We start from the raw sequence: 12,069 nt of genomic DNA, 5'->3' as shown, positions 1-12,069 counted from the left end.
TCTAAATAACACTGAATTATTAGATATCGCAGTAAAAATGAGCTGACTGTTTACACGGCAATAGATAACATCAGTTAATTCTGTTCCATTGTAATATTTAGCCATTGGTTTCAGAACATTGAGGTTCCATTTGATGATAAGAAACTGTAAATTGGAATTCTTTGGTCATCAAATCACATTGCTTTGATCCATCAAGATGGTCGCGTACAGGATGTGTTCGCTGGAAACCCGGAGAAATTAAAACCCCATGCTGCTGCAAAAAACCCTACTCAGGGAACTGGCAGGAAGGAATGTTTATTGTTGCTGAGATCAGAAATTTCCCCAGTGCCTGCTTGTGCTCAGCATGACAATGCATCAAATGTGCTCCCTGATTTACAAGTGCCGAGAATCTAGCACAAACGTTAATGGATGAAGCTGTGATGTGCAGGTAAAAATTTGTTAATTTTGCATTGAAGCTGGTCTGTGTGTGTGTGGGGAGGGGGGTAGTTGCAAACACAATATGCCATAGATGCTGCTCAAAAACTGTTCAGCTACATTCACCACACTGCCAGCAGCACCCGAACACTGAAACAAATGCAGCCACCATCAAAATACCCACAAGGAAAATTCAGCTGTGATGAGATGCTTCCAACAGCAACTCCAGTAGACCTAAGAGGATTGATCTATTAGCCGAGTCCCTGTTATTTTTCTTCTAGACACTCAGATTTCTTTTTAAAATGCACGTCAAGGTAAGGAATGAGCACACTGGTGAATAGTATATGATTTCCATCTCCAGACAGCATCACGCTTGTTCAATTATGCTTTGAACCACAAAAAGTATGGAAATTAAATGAAAATCGCTTATTGTCACGAGTAGGCTTCAATTAAGTTACTGTGAAAAGCCCCTAGTCGCCACATTCCGGCGCCTGTCCGGGGAGGCTGGTACGGGAATTCCATTGTGTGCAGCTAATACTCAACTACCAAGTAAATAATAAACGAGCAAACAATCCCAGCACAGAAATTACAAGTATAAACAAAGGTCATCATTAAATGCCTTCAAAAAAACATTTTACAAGGGGTCTTACAAGCATATCAAAATTTGATGAAATTATGCCTCATGTTATATTCAAATAATTTAAAATGAACGTTTATATAGTGCTTTTCATGACTTTAAGATATCCCAAAGTATTTTATAGCCAATCAAACACATTTGCAATGCAGTCAGTGTTATAGGCAAACACAGCAGCCAATTAGCTGTCATGTGAGAATACCTTTAAGAAATGGGTGTTTATAAATGGGTGTGTATGTAAGTATCTGTAGTGAGAGTACCTTTAAGTAACGGGTGTTTATTACTGCAGTGATGTCAGAGAGTGGGTGGAGCTGGGCTGTCTGTCAGCTTTTTACTTTCATTTTAGGCTGTTTGCTGCAGGGTCTGTTTTAGTTTAGTTTTTAGTGTTGGAGCTGAAGCCAGACAAAGCAGGTGTACTGTTTATCTCTCTGCCATGAAAAGAATATCTCTTGATCATTTTGTGAATTCAGAATTATAAATGTTTTCAGTAGTGAATGTAAACCTGATGTGCTTCTGTTAAAAGGTGTTTCTTTTGTCTTCTGGATTTTGTGTGGGAAGTTGTTGAGGATTACTTGGTGTTGTATTCTTTGGTGGTTGTATTTGAATTGATAGTTGCTAAGATGTTCACTGTATGTTTTAAAAAGGTTAACTTGAGTTCATAGAATAAACATTGTTTTGCTTTAAAAATTACTTTTTGATTTTTTCTGTACCACACCTGTAGAGTGGGCTGTGTGCTCCCCATACCACAATACAGTAAGAGTTGTGGGTCAGGTGAACTCCATGATACACTTTGGGGTTCTCTAAACCTTGGCCCATAACATAGCATGCAGCAATATCCCAAAAATGGGAATTGACAGGACAACCTGTTTCAGTGATTTAAGTTTAGAGATGATTATTCACCAAGGCGTCAAACGACTATTTCGGTCAGCCTATGATTATATATTCTATGATTATATATTCTACCACAAATATGTTAGCAACAGCAAGTATTACAAGTCTTCCTTGAAAAATACCATGGATCTTTTACAACCCGAAAACTTGGTTCAATGCCTCACCTTAGAGACGGTACTGTCATGTTCTGTGGAATGACTGAAGTGAATGATGAACTGCAGAACATTGAGTTTAAATAATTTATTGTGGAACAACTATTTGATAACATAACTAGGATAAATAAAATAATAAACTACTGACATTAACTAACTATTGTGGAATTACTGCAAAATACTTGTATCCTCCAGCATGACTTACTCCCAACTCCCCAGACTACAGGGTCACATGGTGGGTTTACACTGCCACCTGATGGTCAGAGGTCATGCATAACATTATGTACACACTTGCTTTATGCATATCATCACAGGTACCTCAATAGGTAGCAGTCCTCACAGAGTAGTACTCCCTCAATACTGCACTTACATGCCAACCTGGATTATGTACTCAAGTCTCTGGAGTTGAAGCCACAACCAAAACAATCAGTGGGACTTGGTTGACATCTGTGCATTTCACAACCTTAGGATGTTCCCAACGCACTTTACAGCCAACTAGGTGTTTTTGAAAGGCACATAAATGTTAGGTTCTGTCCTAATTTATGTTGTGAATAACACTGAAGATGTGCACAAGCAGAAGAGCCTATAACACACAGGAGGGTGGAGTAATTTAACGAAATGTTGTGTAATGCAATTGCTTTAATGTAGCATTCCCAAAATTATGAGCACCTCAAAAGGAATTCCTAACATTTTTCTGTGCTTTGTGTTGTTTATATGGATTAGTGCCTAAATAGGCAGAGTGTGAACAGGTAAGAAAATATATGACTATAATTGCCTTTTTCTCATGTAAATAGTTTGATGACCATGTTTGCAAGCCCACCAGGTTTTCTTCAAGCTGAAACCCTTGTCTTCATTTTCAGTTCTAGTTGAGTTAGCTTCACTCATGTCAAATAATTAACTCCAATCACGGTAAATTGTTTACTGGAGAATGCAGGATGTTCACGACATCTGTCAACTCAAATAACAGAAAATGTCATATTGTGGACTAAAACCACCAAATCCATGTTGAAATAAATGTCAGTTTTGCCTCAGTGGGAACACTCTTAACTCTCAGTACAAAGGTTATGGGCTCAATTCTCAAGAGACTGGAGCACACAACCAAAGCTGATACTTCCATTAAGCCTGGAAGGAGGGCTATGCTTTCAGAGATTTGGGACGGGATTCTCCGTTGGCTGATGCCGAAATCGGGAAACGCGATTCGGCAGAGAATAGGTTCTGACATCAAAATTGCGATAGGCGTCGATTTGACTCCAATCGCAATTCTCCATCACCTTGATTGCGGCATCAATGCAGTCCAGAACGCACGCACAGTAAACACGGTTCGCATATCATTAGTGAGCCCGACCCGGTATTCTCCGGGGCCTCCACGATTCTCTGCCTCCGATGGGCCGAATTCCCAACGGCGCAGTTCACTTGGGCTTTTAAAAATCAAGAAACAGGCATTGTGGCTAATGAGAACAAGAGAGGAGGTAGGACACAGAGAGGCGTGACTGTGGGCAGCCGGGCGGGACACTGGCTGGGCTGGCAGGGTGCAGGGGGCCCCTGCCAGTCGGAGGTGGAGGGGTTGGGTAACAGTGGAATGGCCTGAATGGCCGGGTTACCCCCCTACTGGACTGGGGTGGCGTCCAGGCATGGACCACCATTCCTGCAGCCTCCAAGGTAGCCATCTTGCTGCGCACCCCACTCACCTTGGTCCCTGGTTCTGCAGAGTGACACGGGCCATTTGCGTGGCCCCACCAAGCCACCCCACCCTCTGCTATACACCCCCCACCCAACCGCCATCCACCAGTGGGCATCAGGCAGCCTACCCAGGGCAATGCCCACTAAAGCCCCTGCAGAGTGTGCAGCAGCGGAGCGTGCAGCAGCGGAGAGTGCAGCAGCGGAGGGTGCAGCAGCAGGGCATGCAGCAGCGGAGGGTGCAGCAGCAGGGCATGCAGCAGCGGAGAGTGCAGCAGCGGAGGGTGCAGCAGCAGAGTGTGCAGCAGCAGAGAGTGCAGCAGCAGAGAGTGCAGCAGCAGAGCATGCAGCAGTGGAGGGTGCAGCAGCGGAGGGTGCAGCAGCGGAGAGTGCAGCAGCGGAGGGTGCAGCAGCAGAGAGGGCAGCAGCAGAGAGGGCAGCAGCGGAGGGTGCAGCAGCAGAGAGTGCAGCAGTGGAGCGTGCAGCAGCGGAGAGTGCAGCAGCGGAGGGTGCAGCAGCGGAGGGTGCAGCAGCGGAGAGTGCAGCAGCAGAGAGTGCAGCAGTGGAGCGTGCAGCAGCGGAGAGTGCAGCAGCGGAGGGTGCAGCAGCGGAGGGTGCAGCAGCGGAGAGTGCAGCAGCAGAGAGTGCAGCAGCGGAGAGTGCAGCAGCGGAGGGTGCAGCAGCAGAGAGTGCAGCAGCAGAGAGTGCAGCAGCAGAGCATGCAGCAGCGGACAGTGCAGCAGCAGAGGGTGCAGCAGTGGAGGGTGCAGCAGCAGAGAGTGCAGCAGCGGGGCATGCAGCAACGGAGGGTGCAGCAGCGGAGGGTGCAGCAGCAGGGCGTGCAGCAGCGGAGAGACCAGCAGCGGAGGGTGCAGCAGCAGAGAGTGCAGCAGCAGAGAGTGCAACAGCGGAGAGTGCAGCAGCGGAGGGTACAGCAGTGGAGGGTGCAGCAGGAGAGAGTGCAGCAGCGGAGCGTGCAGCAGCGGAGAGTGCAGCAGCGGAGCGTGCAGCAGCAGAGAGTGCAGCAGCGGAGAGTGCAGCAGCGGAGGGTGCAGCAGCAGAGAGTGCAACAGCGGAGAGTGCAGCAGCGGAGGGTGCAGCAGCGGAGGGTGCAGCAGCAGAGAGTGCAGCAGCAGAGAGTGCAGCAGCAGAGAGTGCAGCAGCAGAGAGTGCAGCAGTGGGGCGTGCAGCAGCAGAGAGTGCAGCAGCGGGGCGTGCAGCAGCGGAGAATGCAGCAGTGGAGGGTGCAGCAGCAGAGCGTGCAGCAGCGGAGGGTGCAGCAGCAGAGTGTGCAGCAGCAGAGCGTGCAGCAGCGGAGGGTGCAGCAGCAGAGTGTGCAGCAGCAGAGCGTGCAGCAGCGGAGGGTGCAGCAGCAGAGTGTGCAGCAGCAGAGCGTGCAGCAGCGGAGTGTGCAGCAGCAGAGCGTGCAGCAGCGGAGGGTGCAGCAGCAGAGTGTGCAGCAGCAGAGCGTGCAGCAGCGGAGGGTCCAGCAGCAGAGTGTGCAGCAGCAGAGCGTGCAGCAGCGGAGGGTGCAGCAGCAGAGCATGCAGCAGCAGAGGGTGCAGCAGTGGAGGGTGCAGCAGCGGATTGTTCAACAACGGAGAGTGCAGCAGAGGAGCATGCAGCAACAGAGTGTGCAGCAGCGGAGAGTGCAGCAGAGCGTGCAGCAGCGGAGAGTGCAGCAATGGGGAGTGCAACAGCGGAGCATGCAGCAGAGAATGCAGCAGCGTAGAGTGCGGTGGCAGCGGAGAGTGCTGCAGAATAGCATGCAGCAGCAGAGAATGTACCAGTGGAGAGAGCAGCAGCGGTGAGTGCAGCAGCAAAGCAAGCAGCAGCAGAAGCATGCAGCAGCATAGAGTGCGGCAGCGAAAAGTGCAGCAGCGGAGCGTGGAGAAACGGACCATGAGGCAGCTGCCCAGGATGAAGAGCCAGCCGCCCAACAGGCCAAGGAGGAGGAGGTGCCAAGGAGGCGTAGGATGAGGCCTTGTGTGTACCGGCACCGCCTGTCATTCGAGGACCTGCCGGATTGGGCATGCCGTTGAGGACTCCGGCTGTGCAGGGGGACAGTGCAACATATCTTCCAGATCAGGGCACACCTGGCACTGCGGGGGTATGGGGTACAATACTCACTCCCAGTGGCCGTCAAGGTGACGGTCGCCCTAAACCTTTACCCGACGGGATCCTTCCAAGCGTCGAGTGGGAACCTGTCCGGGATCTCACGGATCTCGGTGCACAGTGCATTCGTGCCATCACGGAGGCACTCTATGCCCACTCGGTTCAATACATCTAATACAATGTGGACAGAACCCACCATGATACCCGTGCAGCAGAATTCACTGTCATTGCTGACATGCCGTGGGTGCAGGGGATGATCGATGGAATGCGCGTCCCCTGACGAGCACCTGCAGATGACAGACCATGCTACCCAAACCAAAGGGGTTCCATATGCTGATATGTGACCATCAGATGTGTATAATGCACATCTGCACACTATACACAGGCACATTCTGGCACACTTGTCGATTCCTGACATATTCGAGATGCCCCCCCCCCCCCCCCCCCCCCCACCGCTGGGGGTTTGGCCCCTGGGGGAAAGAGGTTATCACTGCAGTCGTGGCAGATGACGCCTAACTGGAGGCCACAGACTGATGCCGAGATCCACTATAACGACTCCCATGCTGCAACCAGTAGTGTGATCGAGTATTGCTTTGACACCTTGAAGATGCAGCTCAGCTGCCCGCACCGCTCTGGAGGGGCCCTCCATTATGATGCTGATGGTGTTGGTTGTCTGCACAGTGGTAGCTTGCTGCATTCTCCACAACATCGCGCAGCAGAGCGGTGACGTGCTGGAGGAGGAGGATGAACACATATGGGCGGCACGGTAGCACAGTGGTTTGCGCTGTTGGCACCATGCCAGGGTTCCAGGTTCGATCCTCGACTTGGATCACTGTCTGTGCGGAGTCTGCACGTTCTCCCCGTGTCTGTGTGGGTCTCCTCCGGGTGCTCCGGTTTCCTCCCACAAGTACCGAAAGATGTGCTTTTAGGTAATTTGGACATTCTGAATTACCCTCCGTGTACCCGGACAGACGCCGGAATGCGGCGACGAGGGGCTTTTCACAGTAATTATATTGCAGTGTTAATGTAAGCCGACTTGTGACAAGAAAGATTATCAGTATTCGACTAGGTGGATGAGGGTAGGTGGAGGTTGGACAGAACATGAGGCCCAGGCAGGCGCGGGAAGCCGGATAATGTGTGTGCCAGGGCCAACGTACACGGGACGCTTTGATCGCCTCCAGGTTCACCGTCTCGATGGGGGTAACTGGCCAGGGGCACAGACACCCCCCCCCCCCCCCACCGCTTGCAACCTCCGTGATAAACACCTGCCGCAGTACTGGGTTTGGGCCCTGGATTGGCAGTAACACTAGGTCTGGTTCATGGGATGGAGGATGATGGCAACCCGCTCTGCAATGAGCTCTGGTGCTCCACATAATTTGACAACATCTGATTCCTGTCCACAGTAGCACTTTCCACCATCCACCTGGGTGATCCCTGAATGCGAGGTGGCCATTCCATCGCACGGACCCATCGAATCCCCGAGATGACAGTGATGGGGACGGTCGTGGGGGGGCGGGGGGTGGGAGGGGGTAGGAGGGGGGTGTTGGGGGGGGGGTGTTGGGGGGGGGGGGTGTTGGGGGGGGGGGGTGTTGGGGGGGGGAGGGGTGTTGGGGGGGGGGGGCCTCGGCCACCCACGATGTGCGCCTCATACCCATCTGATGGAGCACCAAGGCAGGTTGTAACAGTGTGAACAGATGTTTAATGTGACAACATGTGTACAGATTTGTGCCCTAACCCTATCACTAAGCTGTGCCCTGCACTCATGCCAACTTAACTGGTGTCTAACTTTCTAGCCTTACAGACGCCAACATTACGTCTTGGTGGATCCCTTGACAGTACATCAGGAGTGGAGGCGGCCTGCTGTGATTCCTGCCTTGTGACCTGGATCCCCATCGCCGCCCATCTCCTGGGGCCTGGCTGCCGCTTGCGTGTCCCAGGTGGCATGGTGCCACGCTGTTCTGCCCGCAGCCCACAAGTTGTGCCAGGGACAGGAGGAGGGGAGTCCGAGATGCTTTGGTGTCCCAGAACATCCCCTATGGGAGACACCGTCACGGGCTCCATCACCTCCTGCTCCCTCAGGTGCCCATTGGCTCCCGGGCTACAGGGTTGCAAGGTGATACTTTCCCACCACCTGGTGCTGTCAGTCCTGTAGGTCCGCTCTGGTCTCGACCAGGGTCTGCATGCTCATGGCCAGGGAGCACAGGGAGTGGACTATATCTGATTGGGACTACGCCACATCACCCTTTGACTGTGCCACCACCTTCTGGGTCTGTGTCACATCAGCCAATGACTGCGCCATCTCCCTCTGGGACCAGATTATCTCCCTCTGGGTCTGTACCACGTCGGCCAGCACTTGGGTAATGCCACTGACGTTCTCAGCCATGGCCCACTGTGACTGGGCCACGCTCAGAAGCACCACTGCAATGTCCAAGTGGCTCTGGCATATGGCTGCCTGTGAGGCGGCAGGCACATCTTGGGCCTCGGCCAGGGCCTGCACAGAATACCCCAGGCCTTGGACATCTGATCCATAGCTGGAACCGTCGCCCCCAATGCCTCCACCGTGGACGCCACCCGTGCGGTATTGGCCTGGGTGGCACGGATTGTCGGCGCCACTTCCTGCACATGGATGGACACCTCCTCCTGAGCCTGCAGGTGCTGGATGCTCAGCGACATCCCCGAATATAGTCACTGGCTCTGTACCTGCATCTCCACAATCAATGGGACTGTCCGTTCCAGCAACCCGAAATCCATCTGGATGGCAGCTAGTCCTTAGGGTCGGCCTGCCCTCTGACTGTCCACCCCCATGGGTGTTCCTACCTCCACCTGCCATACAGGAGCATCTGTGTGTGGTGAGCAGATCGTGTCCCAGGAGCCTCTTCACTAAAGTGCCCAACCGAGGTAAGTGTCTCTGGGATGGTGGAGGGTGTTGGAGACAGCTGTGACAGGAAATCTGTAACATCCTCAGACTTCACCTCCAGGGTGTCCTCAGTCTCGGGTTGAGGGCTGCCATCCGAGCTGTTCTTCTTGTCAGTGCATGGCTCATGGGGGAGGGGGGCTCCAGCTTTGGCACTGGCTGAGGGCGGGGGACACCAGATAGATGTGCCCCATCACCAGCAGGTCCTGCAAGACACAAGACAAGATGCATGATTAGACTGCGGGCCGGGAGGGGTGTGGGGGTGGTGGGGTTGCTGGGGGCGAGGGTGGGGGTGAGGGTGGGCATGAGGATAAGGGGGAGAGTGGTTTGGGGCTTGGTGAGGGTGGTATGGGTGTGAGGATGAGGGCGACAGTGAGAGTGTTGTGGGGTAAGTGTGATGGTGTGGGAGTGATGGTGAGAGTGGTGTGATAGAACATATAGAACATAGAACAGTACAGCACAGAACAGGCCCTTCAGCCCTCGATGTTGTGCCGAGCAATGATCACCCTACTCAAACCCACGTATCCACCCTATACCCGTAACCCAACAACCCCCTTAACCTTACTTTTTAGGACACTACGGGCAATTTAGCATGGCCAATCCACCTAACCCGCACATCTTTGGACTGTGGGAGGAAACCGGAGCACCCGGAGGAAACCCACGCACACACGGGGAGGACGTGCAGACTCCGCACAGACAGTGACCCAGCCGGGAATCGAACCTGGGACCCTGGAGCTGTGAAGCATTTATGCTAACCACTATGCTACCGTGATGTGGGGGGGGGGCGCGGCGGCGTTGACACACATGTCACAGGGAGCCGCAACTCAGCAGGGCCTCACTTCCTTGTCTGCGGCCGACCTTCACGCTGGTGACAGCCCTTTCCTCTGGGCCACCCCCCACATCCAGGGCACTCTGCTCTCTCACGGTAAGGGCCGGAGGTCCGCTGGTCCCCTTCCAGTTTCCCCCCGTACCCGGGGTTATAAGCGGCCTTCTCTTGGGAAGGTGGGTGCAGGGAACAGAAAATGAAAGTGTTAGATAGTCAGATGCATGGAGTCCAGGGGTTGGGTAGCTGGTGGCCTCACTAGCCAGGGCAGCCGGCCTGGTATCTGGTATGGATGTGGTATGTGGTGCAGGGTGGGGGTTTGTCCGACCTCCGGGTTGTGGGGTGGGGGAGGGGAAGTCGGGTTACAGATGTGTGGTACAAGGGGTTAGTGCCAGGGGTACAGTGCTGCCTGCTCACCCTGGCCACCCTGGTGATGTTGCGCAGGCCGGTTTGGACAGTGTTGCTGACTGCGCTCACCGCCTCTGCCACCAGGCACGGCGAATGGTTGCAGCTGGCGGCTTTCATCCCGAGTCAGGTACAGGGTCAAACACCTCACCTCCACTGAATCCAGGAGCGTCGCCAGATCAGCGTCTGTGAATCTCGGGGCCACTCTCCTCACTGCCATCTTGTTGGCTGGGATGGTGTGTGTGTTTGTGTGTGTGTGGGGAGTGAAGTGTGTATATGTGGCCGCAGATTGTCCTGAGTGTTAATCGTGAAATCGGTGAATCCGGTGAATGTGGATCCCGAGCTTTGGTTCCAATGAAAGTAGGCCATCTCTGTACAACGGAAATTCCTGGAAAAAGACTGATACCTAAAATGACTGCAATGCAAGCATCCCCCATTCTCTTGAGGATCTGCGTGATGATACAGCGTGTTTGCTTTTCTTTGTACAAATGAACTATTGTAGCTTTGTGTTTGTATCGATATTTTGCAACGGAAAGGAACTTCTGGGTGTATGGCATTGTGCCTCTTCCTTGTTGATTAATGATTAGTGTGGTTTATGGACTGTTAAGGAGTTGGTTTTCAATTCTTTGTATAAAGGTATCGTTGACCGTTTGGTAAACAAAATGTTCACAAGTGGTGCTGCAGGTTGTGTTTACTGCTTGCTGCAGCTTGTAGCTGCTAATACCGTGAGGTTGCTGCTGTGATTTCCTTCTTTTTCTGTAGCCTGAAAGAAGGACAATTTTTCCGAAGAAACCTGGAACACCAGGATCAGGGGGATACATGGGTCCAGAAGACAATCAGATTTTAAGCACAAAGACTCTGTGGGACCTGGTGCGCAACATTGATCGAGAAGAACCACCTGATGAAGATGTTGAAGAAATTCTTTGCAGATTGCTGATGCTGTGAGTGCTGCATATAACTCGCACATCAACACAGGTCAAACACGCTGGAAGTCAAGTTTGGTCAACTGTACCTTGAGCGGCAGTGGAATATGTGAATGCCAGGATTGGTTGCGATGAGATTGGGCGGTGTGAGAGGGCCTGCGTAGCTGCAGCTCAAGGACGGAGAATGGCATTGATACATAGAACAACCAACTAGTAACACATGAAAATGAAAATCGCTTATTGTCACAAGGCTTCAATGAAGTTGAAATATTGTCCCATGGCTTCAATGAAGTTACTGTGAAAAGCCCCGAGTCGCCACATTCCGGTGCCTGTCCGGGGGGGGGGGGGTGGTACTGGAATTGAACCGTGCTGCTGGCCTGCCCTGGTCTGCTTTAAAAAGCAGCTATTTAGCTCAGTGTGCTAAACCAGCACATCGTCATTAGACGAGGCTTTGTCCATCATATTCCCCCCTCCCCCACTTTCCCCTTCCCATGCCTTCACCTATCCCCATCCCGCCATCCTCATTTCCCCCCTCCTTGCCCATCCTCATTGTTGTCCTTCCCCCATCCCCATTCCCTGACTACCGTGTTGCACCTGACAAGGTTCTGTGTAACATCACTCCAGGGGGATGGGCCTGTGTTGCACTATTAGCGGGGCAGTATACAAGGCATGGGATTGATTATCACTCGTTGTGAGGAAAGCTCTGGTGTTCCTCAGCTTGTCAAAGTCTGACTCCTGTCTGTCTGCTGACAGTACGCTCACACCCGTCCTCTGAATGGGGTCTGCTTTGGGGCTTTTGATGTTGGACCACTGTGCCCTGGGGGTGGGGGGAGCCAGGGACAACAGGGGGTGGGGGTGCAGGCAGGCCCGCTGAGAAGATTAACATGAAAGGGGCTTCACATATAGGGATTCTCTTGCAATTCGCATGAATGGCCCGACGCCAAGAACGACGCAAACCACTCCGGCATTGGGCCAATCTGAAGTTGCAGAATCCTCCGCACTTCCGGGGGCTCGGCCGGCGCCGGAGGGATTGGCGCCATGCCAAACCGCAGCGAAGGGCCGGCGTGAGTTGGTGCATGCACAGAACCGCCGGCGTGGTTCCATGCATGCGCAGACTGGCC

General features: G+C 52.8%; 1 long non-coding RNA gene across 1 annotated transcript in view; it reads left to right on the top strand.

Moving 5' to 3' along the window:
- The first annotated feature begins 243 nt into the window (after positions 1-243).
- LOC119965119 overlaps positions 244-12,069 on the top strand; it is a 270,840-nt gene continuing 259,014 nt past the window's right edge. Inside the window, exon 1 of the long non-coding RNA XR_005460433.1 lies at positions 244-427. This is a non-coding gene — a long non-coding RNA (uncharacterized LOC119965119). The remainder of the gene's footprint in view (positions 428-12,069) is intronic.

Source organism: Scyliorhinus canicula, chromosome 4 (assembly GCF_902713615.1).
Source record: "Scyliorhinus canicula chromosome 4, sScyCan1.1, whole genome shotgun sequence".
Lineage (NCBI taxonomy): Eukaryota > Metazoa > Chordata > Chondrichthyes > Carcharhiniformes > Scyliorhinidae > Scyliorhinus > Scyliorhinus canicula.
This window is presented reverse-complemented; position numbering and strand designations above follow the sequence as displayed.